At 35.1% G+C, this 24,933-nt stretch overlaps 1 long non-coding RNA gene and 1 other non-coding gene across 2 annotated transcripts in view; one reads left to right on the top strand and one right to left on the bottom strand.

Moving 5' to 3' along the window:
* Window positions 1-24,933, bottom strand: part of LOC105213071 (uncharacterized) — a 105,368-nt gene that overhangs the window by 3,105 nt on the left and 77,330 nt on the right. The window lies entirely within an intron of this gene.
* Window positions 2,820-3,608, top strand: LOC114804094 (uncharacterized). The gene is made up of 2 exons (XR_003752378.2): window positions 2,820-3,089; window positions 3,355-3,608. It is a non-coding gene; the product is annotated as an uncharacterized LOC114804094 (long non-coding RNA).

Below are 24,933 nucleotides of genomic sequence, written 5' to 3' on the forward strand. Positions count from 1 at the left end.
GGTGTTGCCAGCAGCCTAATCGGCAACACACACACACACACACAGCTACATATTGACTGCATTGAGCTCAAATATACAGCAAAATATTGAAGGTATAAACAAGAGCATATTTTTCAGGTATCACATAGCCCTGCTGGAAAAATGTGGTTATACAACAAATATTTTTTTTTTAATTTTTGGTAAATTTTGCTTCGATTGTTTCATAAAATCACAAAATTAAAAAAAAAATCTTTATTTTTTTCTCACAAAGCTCAATAACCACTTTACCAAGTAGTGGGTGGGGCGTATACGTAACATAAGAACAAGTAGAGTAGCTAAACCGGCAGGCAGTCAGTAGAATTTAAGCATCATCATTTACTTCCCCAAATGTTCTCTAAAGTGTTCCAACAATGTAGAAGAACAAGCCTCCCTATATTTCATTACAGCCCTACCCCATGCTATTAGTTAAGCAATTACTTTAACGCTTTAGATACGAAATAAATCCGGTGTGAGCGTATGTGTGTGCGTGCGTGTGATAAATGTGTGCTAAATTATATCTACTTTCAAAATAATAGCTTGTAATCAGTCTAAGCATTAAGCAAGAAAGTAAGCAGCAAGAAAAAAGGCACCAACAACGCACATACATACACATTGAAGTCGAGCTGTTATAGAATAACATGTGCATATATGTGCTGGTGTGCACGCATGAATAAATTAAGGAAACTTTCTGCTTTGCCAGCAAAAAATAAAAAGAAATTGCCACAATAGCAAAAAAAGCTGTAATTTATTTTGGAAACAGACTTTGGAAGTGCAAGAAAAATGAATGATTTTGTGAAACGATTTTTTTTGTTTTTTTTTCATTTTTTTTTTTAGGAAAAAAAATATAAACCGAGAGCTTAGCAAATATGTGTGAAGCAAATATTTTTGTTTTTATTTTTGCTTTTTGTTTTTCGAAGTTAAGGTTCTCCTGTTTTATGACTTGTTTTGTATAAATCAATAAGGAGTGTGAATAGAAATGTTTTTGTTCAATGGTACTTAGGCCTAAGCGTAAGCATATTAAATTTAAATGTTCGATACGCTATGCCAACGGTATTGCTGGCCGGGGAAATGAGTATCAATACATTCAAATTTGTAGGTGGTATTGAAGTTAGGGTGTTGTAATAAGATAATAGTCATAATTTTGTTCTTTGCATTGTAATATTATCAATGTAAACCCATCAAAGATATGAAATGTACAGAAAGAGAGTTTAAATTACTTAATTTATTAATTTATTACTAAATAATAATAAATATTTCAAAAATAGGACCTCTTATAGTACCATCTCCATACAAATGCTTGGTGCGCCTAAACGTATACTAAGAATTTAAGAAATAGGTACCAGAGAACTTTTACTGAGTTAATATGATATTCAATTTATATTATACTGCCAGTTTATATATATTATTAAGCAGTCTGAATCACAGAAATGTATAAAGCCGATTTATTGACCTAGAATAAAGAGTTGGTTCATTAATTCTACCTTTGAAAGGCTTCGAAAATACTCTTACATCAGAAACAAAGGGTGAAAATATTGGAAACTCACATTTTGAATAGCTGTACTTTCAGTTCAGAAACAAAATTACATTTCTCAAAACAATACTACTTCTACTCAGTAAAATTTGAAAAGATCAATTACGCCAAAATAGTGAATACAAAAACAATAGAAGTAAATATATAATTAACAACCCAAGCAATGCCACAAACCCAAAACGGCAGACAAAAGCGGCAACTCTAACACACCCAAAAAAAAAAAGCTATAAAAGCAACACAGATGAAGTATATTGTACCAAAATCGTATTAAAATTAAGTAAAACCACCAGAAATGACAGGCCAGACAGTGTAAGTGTAAGTGTAAGGCAGCAGCGACCGCAGTGACACCAGCAGCCACCAGCAGCTAAGAATAACAGTTAAGCCAAAACCAATCTTTGTGGCAAGACGTAAGTAAAGTATATTATTTGCGCACAGCAGGCAAAAACTCAACAACACAATGGCAGCTCCGACGAGCAAATCAAATCAAATAAACCAAAGCAAAAGGATAAAGCGCACGCGAAGTCGCAAACAATGGCGGCGCTCACAAGCATACGCAGCAAACTTTGAGAAAGGCATATTATTTGTTATTGACAGCATTGGTCTTGCCACAATGGTTGTTAGCGGAAGAATGGGGGTTTCAGCGCCACACCCTTATCAAGCAGACAGCAGCTGATTAACAGTGGCAGGCATTCTAACTTGTCGGCTTAGCTTTTATATTGTTTATGCGCATTACACAACGATTTTAGACAAATATACGCGTGTATCAGTTGCATATGTATTGCAGTAAAGGGTGTGATTTTTGGAGTTATAATAGATATTCTTTCAAACAATTTTTTTTTTTTCAAAAAGTTCACTAAAAGCTTATAAAATTGTGAATATTTTTGCTTCAGTTTTACGGAATTTCTTATGAAACCTTATGGTTGTTTCTGAATTATACTAAAAATGAACAATTATGTTTACTTTGACAGTTAGTTTGACAGCTTTACCTTGAGAGATCCGTATAACTTATACCTCTAAAAAGTCATCCTATATGTGTATACATTTTCAGCAATAAATACAGTTATAATTAATTTAGTCACTCTGTTTATCACATACATATACAATTTACTTATATTCACTGGAATATTTATATCCATATTCATACATCTGTGAGTGTATGTTTATATCCTGTTTCGCCACATTATTCGTTTGATTTATCGATTTTTTTCCACTGTTGATGTTTTTCATGATTTCTATAATTTATGCAATCAATTTGAATTATCAACAACAATAACGCCAAGGAAACAAATAATTCTCAGCGCTAATTGACAATTTATTTCAAATTTTCTTTCAACAAGGACATTTAATAATTGGAAAATTTTCGATATGAATTTCTTTAAAATGGATCCGAGTGTCGCGAAACTCTTTTTATATACCTTTTTATGTATAGTCAGTTCATTTACAACAGCTGCCAATGAAGAGAAGACCTTTGATTGCAGCTATGATAACGTCACTGTGATTGTCGGTAGCTTGTTGTTTTTGGCATCGGCGGCATTTTTGTGTATGTGTTTTCAAGAAATGATCGTATAAATATTTTCTCATAGGGTTTTCTTTTCTCAAAAAAGTGTAACATTTATTCTGCCCTTCGGATTTTCAAATTGTGAGTGAAAGTTGACCAGCATATCATGTAAAAAATAGAACACATTCAAAGAGGCATAATGTTGAAATATAAAGAGGCAGCATTTTCATTGAGAAAAGAAAACGCTTTCAATTTTCTGTATGTATTCCAGTTCAAATGTGGGTAACATTTTATGTAAACTTTTCAGGCTAGTTGCTGATGCAGCGAATGAATAAATAGAGCGGCAAAAATCAATTTACAACAGAAAAATGTTTTGGAAAATACAAATATAAATACTAATAATTTTTAGAACCGAACGTAGTGAACTTCTTACACTAAAGTGTATTAGCACAACAAATTTTATCAACAGCTTTTATTGTGAATGTACCCCTATAGAAGGTGATGCAGACTATTGGACCAGTAGACAATTTTTTTTACACTAAAATAAATGTTTAAAAGTCACATTCGATTCCATTTTCCGTATTAACAGGGAAAATTGTCAATTATTTTGAGGTCTCTTGATTATTTTGACCAAGATATTGGCATAAAAACGTCGACAACCCACAAAACGACAAATTAAAGTCTTTAATAAACAATTATAAGACAGAGGCTACTAACAAAATTTTCGAACTCTACGAGGTGTGTTCAAAAAATAACGGGAATTTTCGGTTTTTGAAAAAAAAAATTTTCATTCGTTCTTCGTTGTTCCAATCGTCAAAACACTTCTGAAACGCGATTTTTGGGAAATTTTGAAATTTCCGTTATTTTTTGAACACACCACGTAAAAAAATATTGAAATATTACTCGAATTTTTATACACTGAACAGGGTATATAAAGTTTGTTACCAAGTTTGTAACACTCAGAAGGAAGCGTCGCAGACCCTATAAAGTATATATATAAATGATCAGTATGTTGAACTGAGTCGATTTAGCCATGTCCGTCTGTCTGTCTGTCAGTCTGTATATATACGAACTAGTCCTTCAGTTTTTAAGATATCGTTTCGAAATTTCGCAAATGTTATTTTCTCTTCAAGAAGCTGCTCATTTGTCGGAACTGCCGATATCGGACCACTATATCATATAGCTGCCAAACAAACTGAACGATCGGAATCAAGGGCTTGTATGGAAAACTTCCGCATTTTACTACATATCTTCACGAAATTTGGTGTGAGTTATTGCTCATAGAAATAATTTAATCTCTGAAAAAATTGTTCAGATCGGTTCACTATAGCATATAGCTGTCATACAAACCGAACGATCGCTTAAATACATAATTACTAAAATAAATGCACCTGTGTATATTAGCCTGGGTTTATTAGCTTCGGTACAGCCGAAGTTAACGTTTTTTCTTGTTTGAGCTTAAAGATAAAAGCTACAATGATTGGTAGTTATTGCCGATGTGATGCATTAACCTTTACAAATAGCAAACATTTGAGATACACTTCCTGCAGATTTCCGAAGAAACAACTAACAACATTCTTCCTCCTTTTATATGCTCTATAATCAGACCATGAATTTAGATTGTCAGTGATGAATAAAACAGATGGCGGAGTGAGAGAAAAACAAATGAAGGAAATAAAACTCGAATGCGACTAAACATTGCTGCCGTTTATAGCGCGCCACTGCCATACAACAAACTAGTCAACTCGGGGCGAACGAGAACATGAGCTCAGCCGAATGTGCGTGAACTTCCCTCGAGTTGGTTATAAAGCAAGCAAATGAGAATGCTAGCTAACAAAGGCAGTTATGTTGCTAAAAAAAAGTTTTATTATTGCATTCGGTTAGCGCGCACCATTACAATTATGTAGAGAAGCCCCACAGCGACGATTGGAAATGTGAACAATTCAAGCGGAAAAGTTGCTAGCTAAGAAGCAGTCAAAATACAATAATAAAAATAAAAACAAAAAAATAAAAACAACAATCAGGCGGAAAAACTCTGACGTAAGCGCAACAACAAGCATAACAAGAACTTGGCAAATTGATAACAGACGTTGCTGCTGCTGTTGTTGTTATAAGCCTCCAGCCAACAGCGGTAGTAAGAGGAAAGCGTCGACGAGTTATGAGCGTAAAGTAGCTGTGATTATATTAGCGGCATGTTGCTGATAGCATCAATTCGGTGCGCATAATGGCAGCATATATTGCCGCGTCGCTTAAACTGATGCTTTGCTTCACGACTCACTACTGCTTCTTATCAGCGGGGCTATAAAATGCGCATTTATTTATTGCGAGCGCGCTGCTATGTGAGGGAGTGTGTGTGTGATGTGATGTGTTTTGCCTGCGAGCGTACAACAACTACACGCTGGATAAGCAGCTAGAATATTGATTTCGCGCATACAATACGCTGCCAGCTCCATATATGTGTGTATATGTAGATATTTATCTTATAGTGTTCTAAGCTATACGCATAGCTTCAAGCGTTTGTCTGTCTATATGCTCCTGCATAATGGCAGCATAATTCAAGTATTCTCGTCATTCAACGCGAGTTCAGGGTTAAAAACGCATTATGCGCGAGGCAAGCTGCTTGATTGTTTGCTAGTTGGGGCCATATGATGTTGTTAGCGCTGGTGACTGGCATTAATATTGTTTATTAGTAGATAGTGGTGTTCAAAATGCTTCACTTTGTGGCTGCAACTGATGAAGTGTCTTGACATTCTTGTAATTATGATTATTGTTGCACGCAGTTCGCTTGCTGTGGCAGATAATTTGCCGTTAGCGAGCAGATATACAACCTATATAGATAGTATAGCGGATTATGTGTATTTGTGTGTGTGTGCTACAACTAAGTTTCAGCGCTTTAATGCTGTCTCTGCCACTCCTGCCAGCATCGTTATGTTAGTTGAGCGAGAATGTAAAGCAAAAAGTTGAAAGATAGATTGCGAAAATCACTGTTAGTGACGTGGCACAGTGGTACAATTTGGTGAAAAACTCAATTCGATGTATAGAAAGTGATGAAGTGATAAAAATTAGAGAAAATTGAGGAAAAGTGGTTGCCAGAAAGTATACAATTTTTTCAAATTATATTAATAAATATTTTTCCAAACATTTTAATTTTTTTTTCATTTTATGTATTAAATTTGCAAAAAAAATAATTTTAAATATTTTTTCACTTAACGTTGCCACTTATTTAATTTTTTAAATTTGTTTGCATTTTTTGTGAAAGTTTTACAAAATATTATTATAGAAACTGGATGTAATTTATAAGAAATTTTGAAATAATTGCTAATATTAAGGAAAAAAATGTGCAAGTGGATGCCACCTATTTAGTTTTTTTTAATTATTTTTAAATTTTTATGAGTGGCTTAAAGGAAGCATGAAGCAAGGAAAGAGATAAGCTCTCCATTTAAAGTGTTAAATAATTTTTTTCACCATGTTGCCACCTATTTAAGTGTTTTGAACTTTTATTTAAATTTTAACAGTTATATTAAGAAAATTTAAAACAAACTATAGAACATCTCTTAATTTAAACTTGTACACACGAATTTTTATTTGCACGAGGATGCCACCTATTTAATATGTTTAATATTTTTTGCATTTTTATCAGTGCGTTCAAGAAAAATATAAAAGAAAAAAAAAAAAATTTATATAAAATATTTTTAAACTGGGTTGCCACCTAATTCACTTTTATTAAATAATACTTTTTTTAAATCAACTTTTTTTAATAAATAATTTTTTTAATATAATAGTTTTCAATTTCCATCACTAACCGCTCACTGTGCCACTTTTGCCCTTCCACTTAATTCAATTATATGCCAATCGTAGCAAACGCTCCACTTTTGTTGCCACGCTGACATTGTTGCAAATGAAAAATAGTTGAATTATGGCAACGAGCTTGACAAAGTGCCTTTTGCAGCATAACTTTAATATAAACGCTGCGAATGTGTGCTTTTGAGTGCCACAGATAAGCGATATGAAATTAGCTACAAGTGCAGCGTTTGAGTAGTTTGTGTTAGTGTATAATATAATTGTTGTTTTTGTTATGCCACTTAAACGTTTTCAATGACAGACACATTTAGCAAAAACACACACACACACATCAACAAGTTTAAGCGGAAAGCGAACAAAGAAATATGGCGCGAATCTATTGTGAGTGTCTGTGTGTCTGTGCATGGCAGTGAGCTTTCAGTGATTTGTTTGTGGTTGAGTAAAAAGCTCATTTGCATATTGAAATAATTCACAGAGTTGACATTCAAAACCGTATGCGTCATAAATATGCATAATATATGATTTAATTACGCACTTTGTGGCAGATATAATTGAAAAAAATTTGAAAAAATGAGAATAAAATAATTGTATTAAGTTTGAAATGTCGCTTAAATATGTCAAATGCAGAGGGAGCTGCAATGAAAAAGTCACATAAATTTGTTAAAAATTTAGTTCGCTATTCAGTTCTTAAATTAATATAAATTAGAGTATTTAAGCCAAAATATAACTGCGCAAATACTCCACCTTTCATTGAGGCTGCTGTGAAAGCATTTCGTGCATTATGATCTCCACGCTCCTCACACTCAGCATGATCTTCAAAGCGACTACTCCATATGTTTATATTTATATTTATTATGTATATTTATGTGTGTCTTTGAGCGCTTTGTGCCTAAATGAACGAGATGTTTGCGTGTCGCACAGCGCCCAAGACACACAACACCAACCAAACACACCCAACATACGGGAAGGCTCCTTACGCACACGATGTTTGACAGATTTGCTTAGGCAAAATTGTAATTAGTTACAAAGTAATCCAATTAAAAATAAGCAAAGCATAATAAACAAACAACGTGTCGGCTCGGCGCGGCGTCAACAACATCCGCAATCTGCGCATAGACACGCTTAATCGCATAAGAGAAATTACAAACAAACAAACAAACATAAGAGAACAAAGCAGTAAGGGAAAACAAACCAAAAACACAAAGAAAAATAAAAAAAATACAAAAATTAAATAAATAAGCTTTTTGCCACATTACATATGAGCTGAGTTGTTGTTGTACTTGCCTGACTTTGTTCGACTAAACCGCAAAGCGCACAGTTATGTCGAGAGCGTGTCTGCGTTCTCTTGTTTATATTCATAATGACAAGTAGTGCGTGTGTGTGTGTGTGTGTGTGTGTGGTGGGCGTGACACACATTTAAGTGCTGCAGCTCATACATTTCAATAAACTTCTTTCGACGCACTCACACATGCATCCACGTGCCTTTGACTTGAAGCACAATAAGCTTTGTGTAATGGGTCTAGGCCATGTGTAGCTAATTAATTAAAACGGCGGAAAATGCTGCTTTTTTGTTGCATTTACTTATGGAATGTGATGGTTAAAACGAATGTTGTGAGTAAAAATGAATAAAGCACAGACATGAAATATTGATATTGACACGTGCTTGAATAATGTTTGCATGAAAGTTTAACAGCAGGCTTTCAGAGGAACTAGGGCTGAGGGATTTAAGGCACTTTCTTGAAAATATTTGTGCTTAAATCCATCTTTAGTTAGTTCTGGTATCACAAAGATCGGTCTGTTACTGGTTACATAAGATCTGTCTCATTCGCTCATCTCTCTCTCTCTCTCCTCTCATCTGCGTAGTTCAAACTTCAGATTCATTGCAAACCGTTAAAAGAAATCATATCTCTGTCTCTCCCTCTCTTTCTCTCTCTCGTAACATAAATAGAAAATTAAAACTTTCTTGAAAATATTTGTATTTAAATCCCTCTTTAGTGGGTTCTGGTATCAATCAATCAATGATCGGTATACTACTGCTTACATATGAACTGTCTCAATCGCTCTCTTTCTTTCCCGTAGCTCAAACTTCAAACTCATTGCAAACCGTTAACATAAATCATATATCTCTCCCTCTCTCTCCCCCTCTCCCTCTCTCACCATCTCAATTTAAATATAAAATTATGCGCAATAAACGCTTTAATGTCACTCAGAGTCACTGTGAGAACATATTTGATTGTCAAGTGTCAAACATGCATTTGGAAAAAATATCGGCTTAAAATTATTGACATTTCCAAGCTTTGCCTCCAATTAAAAATATTTGAAATCACTTTAAAGAGACTCAAAATTTGACATGGGTTTGTACTGATAAAGAATTTCGCTGGAATCAAATCAGCAGACTGATGAATATAATCAAGTTCAATTCATTTATTTAATATAATATGTGTAAGTATGGGTGTAGCGACGAATCAATTTGAATGACGTATTTGCCATAGAAAATTCGCTTGTAAATAATTTAGGCTTAGAGTACATTGGTATAATGCCTGTGTAAGTATACATACATGTTTGCCTTGCATAGGTTATTATCGTGCATTTACGTGCATGTTCTCGGAATCACGTTTCATTAATTTTGACGTTTGAATTGATATTAAAATTTGAAGTTACCCAGTAAAGATAGTCTGGCATACCAGAGTGACTTTTGATTACTCCACTAAAAGTCGGGTTTGCTATGGTCTACAACTTTGTTTTTTATGCCGTTTTTTTTTCTTGTAAATTTAAGGCTTTCTTCACTTAAGACAGCCTCATCGTACGTATCGGAAAGCATTCGATGAGCCTCAGCCGCACTTTTCTTTGAATTAAAAAAGAAAAGCAAAATTTTCCGCAAATGTCGAGAACTCGGCTCAAAAAGTGTCATTTTCAGTTGAGAATAAGTTTGGGATGAAAACAGATCTCTACAAAATTTTGTTGGGTTAATGTTGACACAAATGTCCAAGATCGATATAAAACGATTTAATCGATTTAATCGACAAGTGCTTGACGCTAGAGACATCTAATGGAAAACGGCGGAAGCAAATTTGTAGACCTAATACTAAAAGGACTCTCTGCTCAGAAGCAGTAGTAAGGATAAACATATATTAGAACTCTATTGGAGACTGGATAGATACATAAAAATACTTGTTTGATACCACGTTCATTTAATGCAATTGAAAAAGGGAAGGATTTAACCGATTTTGTTTATACTTAATACCGATATCTTTTAATTACAAACGTATAGACTGATTCTCGCGGGATAATTAGAATATTAAAGGTTTATTAATACTCAATTTGGTTGGATTTTTTTCTATAGTACCTGATTTACCTTAGCCTACTTATTATCCTATATTATTTATTTTCACTTGCTGTCGTAAAATGCCAGAGAGAAAGGATGGGTGTGGCAATGGACGGATTTTATCTACAATACCAAACTCCTCTTAAAGCGAAGTTTTATTAAGATACCCTCAGTCTTTAATCATGTTATCACATCCATAGACAAACGGACGGATAGGCAGGCAAAGCGAGATCCCGTAAACAATTCGTTCCTTGGCATTCTGATCATTTTGAAATTTTTAGAAAATAATCCTGAAATGAAGCTAATCAATCTCTGCTACGTAGAAATACAGTTTGTTTACTGGGTAGCATATATGTTTCAAAGCTAAAGCGTGAAAGTGCGTAATAGAAATTCCAAAAAAAATTAGCAATTCAATTCAATGCGGCGAAATCATCAACGACAATCAGTGTGGCAATCTTCATTAGGAATTATGATCAAATGCATGCATGTGTGCTGAGTCGGATGGCAACGACACATATATACATATGACACACACATTTGCATATTTGCATGTATTTGTACTTGTATTTGTAATTCAGTGCTGCCATATTGCTCAAGTGCTACCAAACGACGCAAATCAGCTGTGATCTAACTATAGCAATCACTTTTCATTTGTCGACATTTCACAAATGCAATGCAATGTACGCACAATAATCGAGTTTGCCAGCAGCCAACTGCCAACAGCTACAGCATAACAACAACAACAACTATAATAGTCTACCATATTAACCAGCATACAAATATGCAGATTTTTAGGCCTACAGTGTGTAGGTTGTTGTTGTTGCGTCATGCATTGTGTGTTTGATTGCCAACATAATCAGCATCGTAAATGCCAAATGTAACAACAGCAACAACAACGAGAGTAACATTAACAACAACTGGAGGAGTGTCAGTGTGGCAGTGACTGTGGTATAAAATGACTGCTCTCCAACAGTGAGTGAACTGGTAATAAACGTGTGTCAGACACTCTGATGAGTTAATTGAAATGTGGCACCAAATCCGATTCACCAAAGGCACACACACGCACACACATTCGTATTTGCATGCAGGCGTTGAGGCACATTTAGTGACTTACATTATCAATATGCCTGCATGACAAATGGCTGAAGGAACGCCTGTCAACGCACTGATTTGTAGGTGAAGTATTACACCAGATGGCACAGGGTGGTGCAAGAAAATGAAAAATATTAATTTTTAAATAATTTTCAAAGCGATTTGAATGCTAAAAGAATATTTAAAATTTTTAAATATTTTGTTGGTATGTTCTCTTTCTAGTTCCATCTCAGTACTACAAGTGAATAAAGTAAACACATATTCAATAAATCAATGACTGATTCAGCATGCTGTGAATACTCTAAAAATCCACTAATTTAATTAAGCAAACATTCTACCCAATTTCCCCCACTAACATTGATTTCCAACCACTTAACTAGCAACAACTCTTTCACTGGGCGAATATGTGTCACATTTGCTTCAGGCATTTACGCAACAAAAAAAAAAAGTCCGTCCGAATATGTGCTCGCACGACTGATTCTATGCACCAGTAATTGGGACAAATCTAAAATGTCACTGTGAATGCCAATTGATTTTGCGAAATGGAAATTATTTCAAACGCTGTCACTCAGCACTCAATTGAACATTTCCAATGGTTGCCACTTCAGCCAACTGGCAGTATACACACCGACACATATTATTACGCAAAATTTGCAACTTTCAGGTTTTAAATTGATTGTCGACGCGCGCTTTGCCATAAACCGAAATCCAGCGGCAGATCGATATCAAATGCATGCCGCCGCTGCCTCCTAGTCGGCTTGCTTTCTCGGCATATTTCGGCCTATATCATTTGCGCCCAGCATAAACTGTCACATCAAAAGTGATTGAATTGCCATTTAGTACTTAGAGCGGGGCGCACACTTCACCACATTTAAAGCATATAAGAAGTTGACAAACTTTTCCATGCTCCTTCAAGGTATCGCCATGTAAAGTGATACGTTTGATTTAAAAAATTTTTTTCGATTTTTTCTCATTGCCAAGCGCTCAAATAAAAATGTCACACATTTTGTTTGGCGTACACGTGCCGCCTTCATGTTTTGCCGCACAATACTACGGAATACTTCGTCCTTGAGAGCGTCAGAATGATGAATTGAAAGGTGTAATTGCTGATAAGAGTTTGTTTGCCGCAATTTTCGGCACTTTGTGCGATCCTTATCAAAATGAATCAAACGTGCTACGCCATTCATTGTGGAACCATTTTAGAGCATATATACTGACATGTGGCAACTCTGGCAATACCTAACATAGTATTTGAGGTGATTGCTGTTTGAAATTAAATGATTTTTATTAAAAGGCCGTCAGCGTAACAAATAACGGTGTGTATATGTCTCTAGTGAGAGACTAAAGATTAATAAAAAAATATATAGGGTTGTTTTTAGAGGCATAGACTCTTCTAGAAAGTTAGCTGTCAAACCAACTGACAAAGTTAAACATATATTTTTGACGATTGTATTCAGTACAGTTTGGTAAATTCTCTGGAACACTTCGTATTTTTTGCAAATGAGTTATATATCTGATTTAATTGGTACTAAAATAATCAAAATTTTTAATTCAACGACTCGAACAATATTGAAAATATACTCCAGGTCTTTTTAAACACAGAAATTGTTAGTATTTGAAGGCATTTCTGGGCCAAACCAAACCAAACCAACCTATCCTGAAATGCTGGGTGTCACAGCCAAATGAACGACGTTTTGATCAACGAATCTCCTCGAGCAAATGACCACCGAAAACAGATGACTTATTGGGTAAGACCAACTCAATAATCTATCGACTACGATATACTACGAAAATCAACTACAAAAAGTAGTGCGAACGGGAGCAAAAGGCTTCTCACTAAAGCCCATAAATTTGCGCACTAATGAAGTAGAACTAATTTCAAATTGAAATATCGATAACTCTGAAATCGTGTATATATTTAACATAAAATTAATCATCAAACGACCTATTGAGCTCAAAATATTTTTTTTCCATAAATAAGTATTAAAAATATCGGTCAAATAGCCACTGAAACTGCATACAAAAACAAAATTGTTTAAAATAAAACTATTTTATCATATTTACTTATGTGCTGTAATGGTAAACAAAACACTTCAATTGACTTTCATATTTATTTTAAATATTATTTCTGCTTACAAATATCATGCAGCAGGAATTGATTGGTTGTTATGAATAAATTATCTGTCGTGTGAGAATATAAGCTGTAACTTAAAAAAACTAGCGTATATTAGGTATGAATAAACTAGCTTTTTGATGAATTCAAATTGATTTGCAACAACAATAAAATAATACTGGATGCTGTATAAACCAAAGTATGGATTATCATAAATAATAGAGCTTTCACTTATGCAAAAATTTATTTAACAGCTGAAATTATTTTGATGGAATATTAAACATGATTTTTTTTAATTTTTTTCTTCATATATGTTATTGTTTAATGTATTTTAATATAGGAGGAATATATCTACATAAATATTCCTAAGCTTTCACACAAAAATCAATACTACAGTGAAAGCTTTCAAAATAAAAGCTTTCGATCTCGATTTGCGAGATTCGATTTTAGCTCGCTATGAAACACTATGTAAGCGTCTCGAACTGTGCAGGAAATTAAATCTTTATATCTTTGGAGCTGGTATTATTGAGTAATATATATAGTATATTGACTAAATATATACTCCACTTAACCTTAAAGACTTCTTCAAGAATTTAACGCATCAACAGTAGTAGACACATACCAAAGTAATGAAGATTTTTATTAGAAATTAAAAGCAAAAGTATAAAAATACACCGAAAAGCGCAAACTTTGCAGACAACTGCCAGAGAAGTCGGCAATCTCTTTCAGCATATTTTTTTCCAATTCGCAAATTGAAGTTACTTTTTAGCTTTTCGCTTTTGACAAATGTGTCCAAAGCAAATGGGGAAACTTTGCAAAAGCATACATACAATCAAAGTAATTATAACACACAAGCAACAACACAAACACACGCACACAAACACTCATGGGCTCACATACACATGCTCCAGTGGAGCGCACATATGAACGCCTAAGTGTATGCAACAAATAGCCGAGCATTAGAGATTCAGCTTCGCCATAAGAAAGTTTGTTGGTAATTTAAAACGCCACTGTGATGGTGACGCTGCGGCACACACTTATACCCGGAATAGATACAGCGGAGAGCGAACTGAAATGTACTACTCGAAAGAACTGCTGCCAGAAGTGACGGAAAATAAATGGAAAAATAAAAAGAAGCTGCAGAAAAAACGCTTAAAAGAAGATGAAAAATGAGCAGCTCCTTTTAAAATTGCAGTGCGAGTCTAAGCCCATATGTATTTATGTAGTGCGAGCAAACGGAGATAAAGAAAACTATATATAATTCACGGAAATGCAAAAGCTTTCAAGATAATGGAAATCTGGTAGCCTAATGAAAAAAAGCGCAAATATAATATGGCAAAGCAAAGTTAAACACACACACAGCACAGCACAGCACAGCATGCCTCGTAAAAACGGAAATGAAGCCCACAAAAATACGAGCAAAGAATAAAAATGAAATAAAAAAATGAAAAGGAACATATTGAAAAATGCATAAAATGCCGAGTCATGCTTGTGTATTTGGGTGGCGTTTTAAATGCTCAGTGGCTGGCATTTTCAAACTTCAGCTTCAGTTGCTACGGGCAAGCAGCTGCATTACCTGGCTAGCTATTTTTGCTACAAACTAAGATGGTAGAGCTGGCTGCAAGGAGTTGCAAACATACATACATATATAGAAGTACCGTTATCTGTATTCTATGAGTATATATGTATGTGTGTGTGTCTCTTTAAGCCTCGAATGCACTCAGCAGTTGTATTAGCTGCTTCCATCTGATGATTGCCAACGTTGGCAAGTTTATTTCCACTTGTCGCAGAACTCATTGACTTAACAGTAAATGTGTCTAAAATAGAATGTGCGCATAGATCTGTTTGTTTTTCAAATTTATGTGTATTATTTCAACGCAACAAGCATATAGGGAAGAGAGAAATCGTAACATCTTAAGATAATGGGGTTCTTATATGCGGAACTTACATTTAATGGAGAACTTCAACAATAATCGATATGGAACTTTTGAAAAGGATCCCTGGGTTTTTGTTGTTGCTAAATTGTTGGTGAGTAAACTAAGAGAACGGATATATGCTGCAGAGTTTGTATTTTTCCTTAAATAGAATTTACGGTACTTTGAGAAAAACTCAAGTCTTCTTCTTCTTAAGACAAATCACTTTGTGAGAATCCTCGTAACGATCTTTCCGTACCATGACTTCGGCTAAGCGAATATTTCTTAATTATCCAGTACCGAGACTCCACCAAACTTGAGGCTGTTTTAAAAAGGTCTCTCTCTCCCTCTCTCTTCCTCTTTCTCTCTCTCCTCTCTTCCTCTCTCTCTCTCTTCGTTTTTCTCTCTCTCTCTATCTCTCTTAGAATACCCACAGCTATAACCTTTTAATGTGAAATAGAAAAGCTTTTCATTTCAAACTGTGGATCTGGACAAAACAAAATTTAAGCACCCTCAACTTGGACAAAATTCGTTCCCAAAACAATCTGGTCAACGTAAATAGAATGGATACAGATTATTAACCAATACAACAACAACCAAATGCTTTCAGGGAAAGTTAATTTTAAAACGATTTTGAATATCTTAAATTAAAAAATATTCAAAATATACCGGATAAGACTACAAAAGGAATTTGAGCTTAATAGTTGTGTTCCTGCAAGAAATTCTATTTCAATTTCTTTTTTGTTGTGTTTCTAACAGATTTTGAAAATTTCCTTTTGTCTTTGCTCACACAATAAAATCCAAAAGAAGCATTAATAATGGAACAAAATATTTGTTATTTATTCAGTGATTACTTTTGCTGCATTGTTGCTGTTGTACTTATACAAATACAAATATAAGGTACCACAAATATTTGATTTTTACTTTTGTGCTTACAGGCCAAATTATTTTTCCTTCTCTTAAATTGTTTTTATATACTCTAACAATGAATTTCCATTTAAAATCTCAAATATACTTATGTGTAGTATATATAGTGTATTATAATAGCATATTCTCTAAAAAAAAAATAAAGAAAAATATTTTAAAAGAATTGTCTTATATCCATTTTAGTGATAATTAAATTCTCCTACGCTTTTCAATGCTCTCGTTACAATTGTGACTCTCTCTCTCTCTCTCTCTCTATCTAAAGAGCAGCTCTTCTAATGGAATGCCATTCAATTTCGAGTCATTGTTTAACTGTGCATTTAAATTCCCAATTGACCAAATAACAATTTCGTTGTAATCTGTTCGTTGCCTAAGGCACACATTGTTCGGTTCGGGGTTTGGGCGCCCAGCGAGGATATGAGAAGCGAAAATTCGCCGCTAGCAATGTCGTAAATGCCAAGCAAATAGCAAATACGGCGAAATAAATGAGTAGCAGCTTTTCAACTAATTGCCATCGCAGCGCATTCAACTGGAGCATAAAGACTGACAGCAGCAAATTGCTTGCTAATGAGAATTCGATGTGTTCAATGATTGGTGAAGAAGACGAAGAAAACGAAAAGGAAGCAGCGTAGAAGAAGAACGTGCAGTTGTAGAAAACTGACACAAAAAGTAGATGGAAGAAAGGCACAAAGAAGACATCTCTTAAATTAACAAGATTGACTGCAATTTTATCTAGTTTAGCGTATTTTTGCTTTGCCAGTTCGACATTTGTTTGATTTTATTCGAACGAGTTAATGGTATTTAAGTAGTTGAAGTAGAGAAGAATGGTTTTAATGGTGAAAGCGAAAAGGCATCTCAAGGCATTTCTACTTTGATTAAATTACTACAAAATGGCCCAAGATCTTTTTCTAGGTAAATGGATGAGCTAGTCGCTTTAGTTGCCAAATGTGAAAAGAATTGATTTAGGCTAAAAATTCTAAACCAAATTAATTTTTTATACGAGCCGCGTCGATTCGGCACTTCTCTGTATGAGGGCTTCAAAAACTGCATGAGAAAAATTTTAAAATACAATTATAAAGCTCAATTCAATATAAAATTGTATACCATTTCAAAGTGATATAACTGCTTAGATTGTTATTTCATTATATCAGTTTTTATAATTTATACCAGTTTTTTGTTTTATTCGCTACTAACCAAATTTTTAATGCCGTATGCATCATTTTCTTGCATATACAAGTTTATACCAGTTTATACCAATTTATACCAGTTGACTGTTCGGTTCGCTACACTCAAAGTTTTGGCGATTTGAAAAAAAAATCGTTCAAAAATTACTCAGACTCAAACTCGCGTTAAAATAAAAAAATGAGTTTTTCAAATATACGGCGCTATCTCTGCTTGCTAACACTTCTCGAAATTTATTGTCAGTATTTTTCACACGCTCCTATTTGGTTTACACTATTTGCCGACAGCAACTTTTCGGCAGCGCAAATAAAGTAGCAGTTGAATGGCGAACTGTTAAAAGAGACAGTATGGCCGAAAATAAAATGAGGTGATTCACATAAAAAGCGCCAAATACGAAAATAATTTTGCATAAAGTTGCAAAATAAACAAGCGCGGAATTTTATTTTTACTGCACTTTCGTATGCCGTTTGCCATTTAACGCGTCAGTTGCCGCGCGTTTTCGCCACTCAAAAACGAGCTGAGGCAGTCGTGCATATAAAAGCGCGAAATTTATGCCTTTGAACCAACTCAGCGAAGAATTTTATGCTGTCAGCTTCTCGTTGCTGTTGCAATATGCACACAGTCGCTGCTAAAGAGGGGGACGGTTGAGCGGGAGTAATGTCGCAAGCATAACTGTGTACATTAGGGCGGCAGGCGAGCGTGCACCGTTGCAATACACCGTGACTACCGTTATAGTTGCATATAATTGTTGTTACTGCATTGCATTCAAATCTGGCCAAATTGCTACATTTGTTGCTGTCAAAAGCACACATGCAAACACACAGAGAGACAGATGTGCTGTTGGCTGTGTATTTGCTCTAATGTGCGCTACGTGTTGGCGCCTCGCGTCACTTCGTAAATTCGTATTAGTCGTGCTTTGTGTTGACAGTTCTGCAACATTGCAATACAAATACTTCATAAATTTCACGTGTGTAGGCAAATATACATATGAAGTTTTGGAGCGCGAGAGAGAGAGGTATGTATAATGCAACAACAGCAACAAAAAATGCAAAGGTTGTTAGTGTTGCAAAGCGTTTGTTTTTTGTTGGCATATATTTATGAAGTCATAAATTAACTGGCTTTAACTTGTGTTTAGTTATTCATATATTGTTGTTGTTGTTGTTGTAGAGATTCACGGAAATTTATGCAGACGTACAATTTGTTGCAGTAAGAGCGTAATTTAGAACTTCAAACTGGTGTTGTTCAGTTTCCTAAGAGTTTTTATGAAAATTGTAGTGTGCTTTTAGGGGTGAACTATAAGGAAATTCATTTATGAAGTATTGCTTTGTTCTTAAACTTAATTATATAAGAAAATAAAGTAAATTTATGAAATATTAAGTGCAAAATATGAATTTCATAATAATAAAAACAACAACAAAAATAAAAATTTTAATTATAATAATAGAGACCCTGCTCCATATCAAGCAGCTCTACTCTGTTTTTAATTTACTAAACAAAAACCTGCAACAAACAACAATTAAAGTGAAAAATTTTAATAATTCAAAGTTTTCGCTCGCTACACTCCTCTCTCAAAAACACGCAAATTCATAAAGAGCACCAAATAATGCGTCCAAACAAGCAACACAACGCTGCACAGCTGTGACCATTTCGCTTTAATAGTCCAGTTGCTAAGCACACATTTGAATTTATTTGTCACAAGCCAGCCTTAAAGCGCGCATGTAGCGCAAAATATAAAAGTTACACAAAACAACAACAACAAAAATATTTGAATATAAAATGGCATTTTATGCATTTTTGTCGCTTCCTAGCAACTTTACAACTACGCTCAACTACCAACTAGTGCTCCTTAAGCGTGCGCTGAGCTGTGTCCAAGTAAGTGCGCTGGCACACAATTTTACGGTATATTTATTCACTTTGTACGCACGCACATAAGAACATTGAATATTTTAATACGTACTCAAGCTACTTAAGACTTAGTTAAACATAAAATAGAAAATCATACTTTTATGATTATGGACGTTTCGTTGCTCGTGCTTTGCTTTGCTTTGTTTCGTTTTTACTTTTTTATATTTTAATATTTTCTATTTTTATTGGTTGTTGCTTTTATGGCGGATTTTTATATGGCATTCAGCTGTTGTGAGTACTGATTGATATGTATTACTGAAAGCTTTTGCGATTTTTTTTTTAAATTTAAGTAATTTGTATGAGTGAGTATTATGATATAGGTTAAAAGAAAATATATAGATATAGTTGGTCTATGGTAACTTACTGATAACTTAATGATTAAGCGTTGATGACCTCATTTATCAGCATACCCATCAAGCTGAGGTTTCCTTGATTAAGTAATTTAACTTTGAGAGTAAATTATTTCGAATTTCAGTGATTTTGTGAAGCTATTTAGTGTAGCTCCTTAAGGTAGCTGGTAATGATAATCTCAAGTGATTCTAAATAACGTTTTATGGAAGTTAGATGCAATCAAAAAATCACAAAAAAAATGTATTCTCAAACTGTGATTAAAGACCAGAACAGATCCACTCAAAAAATTTAGTTGAAATTAAGAAAGAAGCTTGTGAGTTATGAAATTTCCCCTACAAGTCTACCTTACTACGCCTGCATATCACTTTCTGAACTGATAAATATCTTAAAGCATCATTAACATCATCTTTACATATTTATAGAAAGTCTTAAGAGCAGTCTTCAATCTTAATAGTCAAAAAAATAATTTTAAAATATATTTGCTGCAACATAAATAGCTCTAAAAAGCAATAAAAAATGCCAAAACTCATCAAAACAACGACTGTGTGGCAGCCACTCAACTGTTGTCATTAAAATGCGAAGTAAAATGCTGCAACATTTTTCCAAGCAACCTGACACAACAACAACAGCAAATCACTATAACTACTCAAGCAAATAGTCTAGACGCACAAACATCACGGCGTCGTTATGGCTACAGCAAAATACCGTAACATAGCGGATGCAACACTGAAGATGGACCGGAAAAGCCATAGACGAATGAAAACTACAGAGCAAAAAAGGAAAAGCAAAACGCTTACAGTTGATTTGCTGCCCTGAAGTTTGCGAAGATTTCGAAATTCTCAAGAGCATGCCGACTACAAGTCAAGGCGGAAACGTCGAAAGTTGTGCTTGAAAAATACTTCAGCAGCAATAAGCAGAAACTTCGGAAAAGCGGCTAGTAGTAATAGCAGACCAGGCCAGCAGTCAACGGCAGAGTAATGCGCAGCATAAAAGTGTGGGGAAGTGACGATTTTCGCTGCAATTCGCAGTAGTTGCTGCCAGCACACAAGGGAGGCATTCAAGAGCAAAGTGCGGCTATGAAATTACACACGCCACAAACTGCATTAAGCCATGGCTTCAGCGCTGCACAGGCAATCATTACAATTTGTAATGCTAAAATCTAAGGTAAATGGCATGCTTTCAAGGAATTTTTAAACGTCACAAGCAAGTGAAAGAGTAAGTGAGTGAGTGAGTGAGTGTGTCGAAAATACCAAACTCCCGCAATTGCTTAACCCAAATCCACCTAATACCCGTACTAATAAATGCGCCGCACACTTGAAGCGCATTATTTGCTGGCATACCGAAAATTGCTCATTCAAAATGCCAAAATGCCAGCTGCCATTACAGCATTGCAATGTTGGAATTTTATGACTCTTGTCGGTGGCGGAGGCGGCGGCAGCGCGACAATAATCGGCTAACGAACGGCAGCACCGACGACAACAACAATACGTAATTTGCCAAATTTCACCGCAAAAATTGCGCAATTCATGCCGACTGAAGCAGCGCAAATAGCAAATAACAGCAACAAAGCGGCAGGTAACGGTGAACGCAGCGGACCGTTTGCCTTTTCATTTGCGCTTTAGTTGTTATTATTTTTATTTTTGTTTTTCTATTTTTTTGGGGGTTTTCCTTCAACCAACGTTGACATGAATATGAAGTTGTTTGGAAATTATGCGCAGATTCCGTTGCGCCAGCCTTTAAAGCGCTGTATAACTGTTCATTTGTAGACAAAAAAAGCGCCAAAGCACATTTGAATGGACCGTTTATGCGTTTAAGCGTTTATGAGTGCTAATGCCGTTCACCTGGGCGTATACGTTACCTAGACGACGGCGGTTGGCGATGGTGTTTATGGTGGCGGTAGTTGAGGTGAAGCCAGTTTCTATGATTTTTTATGTTTTTTACAGTTATGTGCCTGTGATACAACGACTGTTCTCTGCACGTATTGAGTTGCTAAGAGCTTTATTAAGGTTCTTGTGACTTACAGATTTTTAAGTTAAAACTAAAATTTTTCACAGTTTTTAGAAGCTTATTTATAAGGAGAGCCTATCTGCTGAGGCTGTATTCTAAAAAGCGGAAGATATTTCTTACTTTATTGATATTTGTCCAGCTAAGAATATACTTAATTATAATTTATATAAAAAGCGATGACTTTCACAGATAATACTCAAAATTCTGCATCAAAAAAATATATAAAAAATGAAAAAAGCATACAAAAGCGCTTTTACTGTCAGCATAAGCTGTTGATTATCTCTAAATCTTCACACGGCTGACATATGCCTTTAAAGTCCCGTTATATGTGTAAATATCTACTTTTCTTCTTTCTTCTTCTTCTAAAAATTGTTTATGAGCTGAGCACATTTACAGCTTGACCGCCTAGAAATAGACTGATAGCTTTAGAAAAACACTCACACAGCCAAACAAAAATCACAAACCATTGTGCTTTTCACAATTCCAAATGCGGGACGAGTGCTCGAGTGTGCTTTAAATCAAGCTATGCTAACAAAGCGACTCAAAAGCGACTAAAAACACCAACAACAACAACCGGTATGTGTAAACAATAAGTATCTACATGCATTACTTAGTTGAAGCTTTTTGATTTGCACTTATTGTGTTGTTGTAGCTGTGATTTGTTGTTGTTGTTGCTTTTGTTGTATTTTCTTGCAATTAAACAAAGCGTTATGGGCCATTGTTTGCAGGCGGCGTTGTTATAACATTAGTGTTAACGCAAAGAGGCGGCAAAAGAGTGCAGGCGGAGGGGGTTTCTATTATAAGCTTTGGAGACTTTTCATTGTCTAAGGTCTAAGGAAGAGTCTAGAGGAATGTATTTTGTAGAAGTGATATATATTGTTTGTTTTAAAGGATTTAAAAATGTTTTTATTATTTTAAAAAATTTTCAAAATTTTCTTGGACGGTTACGGACCTGCAATCATCATAATAAAAGAGTTTATAAATTTTGAGGTTAGAAAATTGAAATTAAATTTTTTTGTATGTAAGCGCTTTTAGAATTGATAAAGAAAAAAATATAAAAATTCACACCGCAAAATTTTTCCTACAGGGTCTCTCTAAAAGTAATTATTTCATTGAAAATATTTATGTGTGTGTTTGTTTGTGTGAGACTCATTTATTTTATTCGACAACAAAGAGTGAACAACTGCAAATTGCACTTGAAACTGCTAAAGCATCTCGACATTTCACACACTGTCACAATTAGTAGATAGCAAAGGCGCAGGCGATGCAGTTGCACGCCAACACGACAGCACGAATTGCTGCTCGAACAAAAGAAACTGCCGAGACATGACATTGGAAGGAGACTACACACCCACTGGATGACCATTGTTTAGCCGAAAAGCACACATTTGACATACTCCTGCTCACATTCCAACACGGACAATACGCTGGCAGTCAATGTGTAATGGAGAGGCCAAGCGTTGTCGGCCTGACAATGACACTGAGCGCTTACTTACTTAGTGTAGTGCGACAGTTGTTGAAAGTGTTGCAAGTTAAATGTTGTGCGAAAGTGTTGCTGTTGAAAGCAGCTGGTTGAATAATGGAGGCGTTGGAAATTGTCAAAGTGCACTTAATGGGCTGGACACGTGCTGCACATCAAGGATTTCTAATTTATGTGGCTATAGAACAAATTTAGATGTGTTGGTAGAAAAAGGAGAAGAAAAAAAATTATTTGAAGTGTAAACTTAAAGCAAGTTTTCTTACCAATTAAAAGAAGCTTCAGATTATACAAAAATATTTAACTTAAAAAAAAAAATTAAAATATTTTATATAAATTTACTCCAAGTAACCCGCAAATGAAGTAACTATTTAGCATAATTTGCATAAAATTCAATTTCGTCCACTTTGCAGCTCAAACAAAATTTTCGAAATTCAAGACTTTCACAAAACAACGCTCTTGCTGCCAAAGACATTGTTGCTCTAATACTTCGCACAAAAGAAACTGGAAATCTGCGAGAATTTAGCGACGTTCTCTCTTGACCACAAACTTTTGTCGCTAAATAGCGCTAGTTTGCTTTGTTGCCAGCTAAATGGAAAAATGAGAAAAAAGTGGTCGCGCAAAAGTTTCGCCGCTGCTGGGTAAACAACTCCCGCGAGTTGTACACCAGCATTTATAATGCAAATTATTGCAACAACGCAGCCACCAACACCACCACCGCGCCACCGCCAACAGCAACACCACCACCTCCAGCGGCAGCTCGAAAATATATCTAAAAGTAAGCGCATAATAAAAGTTGCGGAAAAGAATGAAAACTTGCGCAACACCAGCGAAGAATGGCGGCGAAAAAATGCGACAAAGTTTTAATTGACCCGCCAACTTGCGGAGCGCACATTCTACGCTCGAGTGCTGTCATCCGTTCCACGCTGCTCGCCGCCAACTTCCCGCAACATTTAATGCCACCGAAGCTGGTGAAAAGCACGACAATGCATGTTGTAGCCAGCTTTTGTTAGCGCTGAGTCTTAAGCCAACGCGCGTCAGTCGCTGCATTCCATTTGCTGGCGCGCTCTCGTACTTGCTTGGCTGCAATAAAATACGCTGCATTACCGCAGATAACGCAGTCGAGCAAGTATGAGAATAGTAATAATGAAGCTGCACATAATAGACTAACAACAGCTCGAAAAGTTGCAGTTACAAAGTTGCAAATGACAGCAAATGGCAGCGCCGTCGGCAGCAAAGACATGTATACGAAATTTGACATGCGCCACGGTGGCACGAAATGCCAAAATTTTTGGTATAAAAATGGCAGTGATTAAGCTTTTCTATCTTTCTTGGAATGAACCCAAATCATATCGTATTTATTATATTTCATAACATAGAGGCTAGAGTGCGGTTTCCTTTGTGTCAAATTTAATGACAACATACTGACAATTCTCCGATGACTTTACCTAGAGATATTTTCAAATGGGTATGCATAGAAATTTCCTTTTTTTTCGAAAAAAATTGTCATAAACTTAATACAAAACGACAAAGTAATGTCAAGCCGATTGTCATTAAATTTGACATATTAAAAATCTAAAACTGGAACTGCTGTAATATAAAATCTTCTAGAGTGAAGATATTTACTAACGATACTATCCCTTGAGGCTAAAATATGAGAGTATTCCGCAGTGTCCAAAAGTTAAGAAAAAAAATTTGTCAAACATGTCAAAATTATGACGTTCCAAAAATCGAATTTTGTTTTTAAAAAAGACACGTCCATACTTTCTAGTAATGTCTGTGCTTGTTTCTCCATA

This window comes from Zeugodacus cucurbitae, chromosome 3 (genome assembly GCF_028554725.1).
Source record: "Zeugodacus cucurbitae isolate PBARC_wt_2022May chromosome 3, idZeuCucr1.2, whole genome shotgun sequence".
Taxonomy (NCBI): Eukaryota; Metazoa; Arthropoda; class Insecta; order Diptera; family Tephritidae; genus Zeugodacus; species Zeugodacus cucurbitae.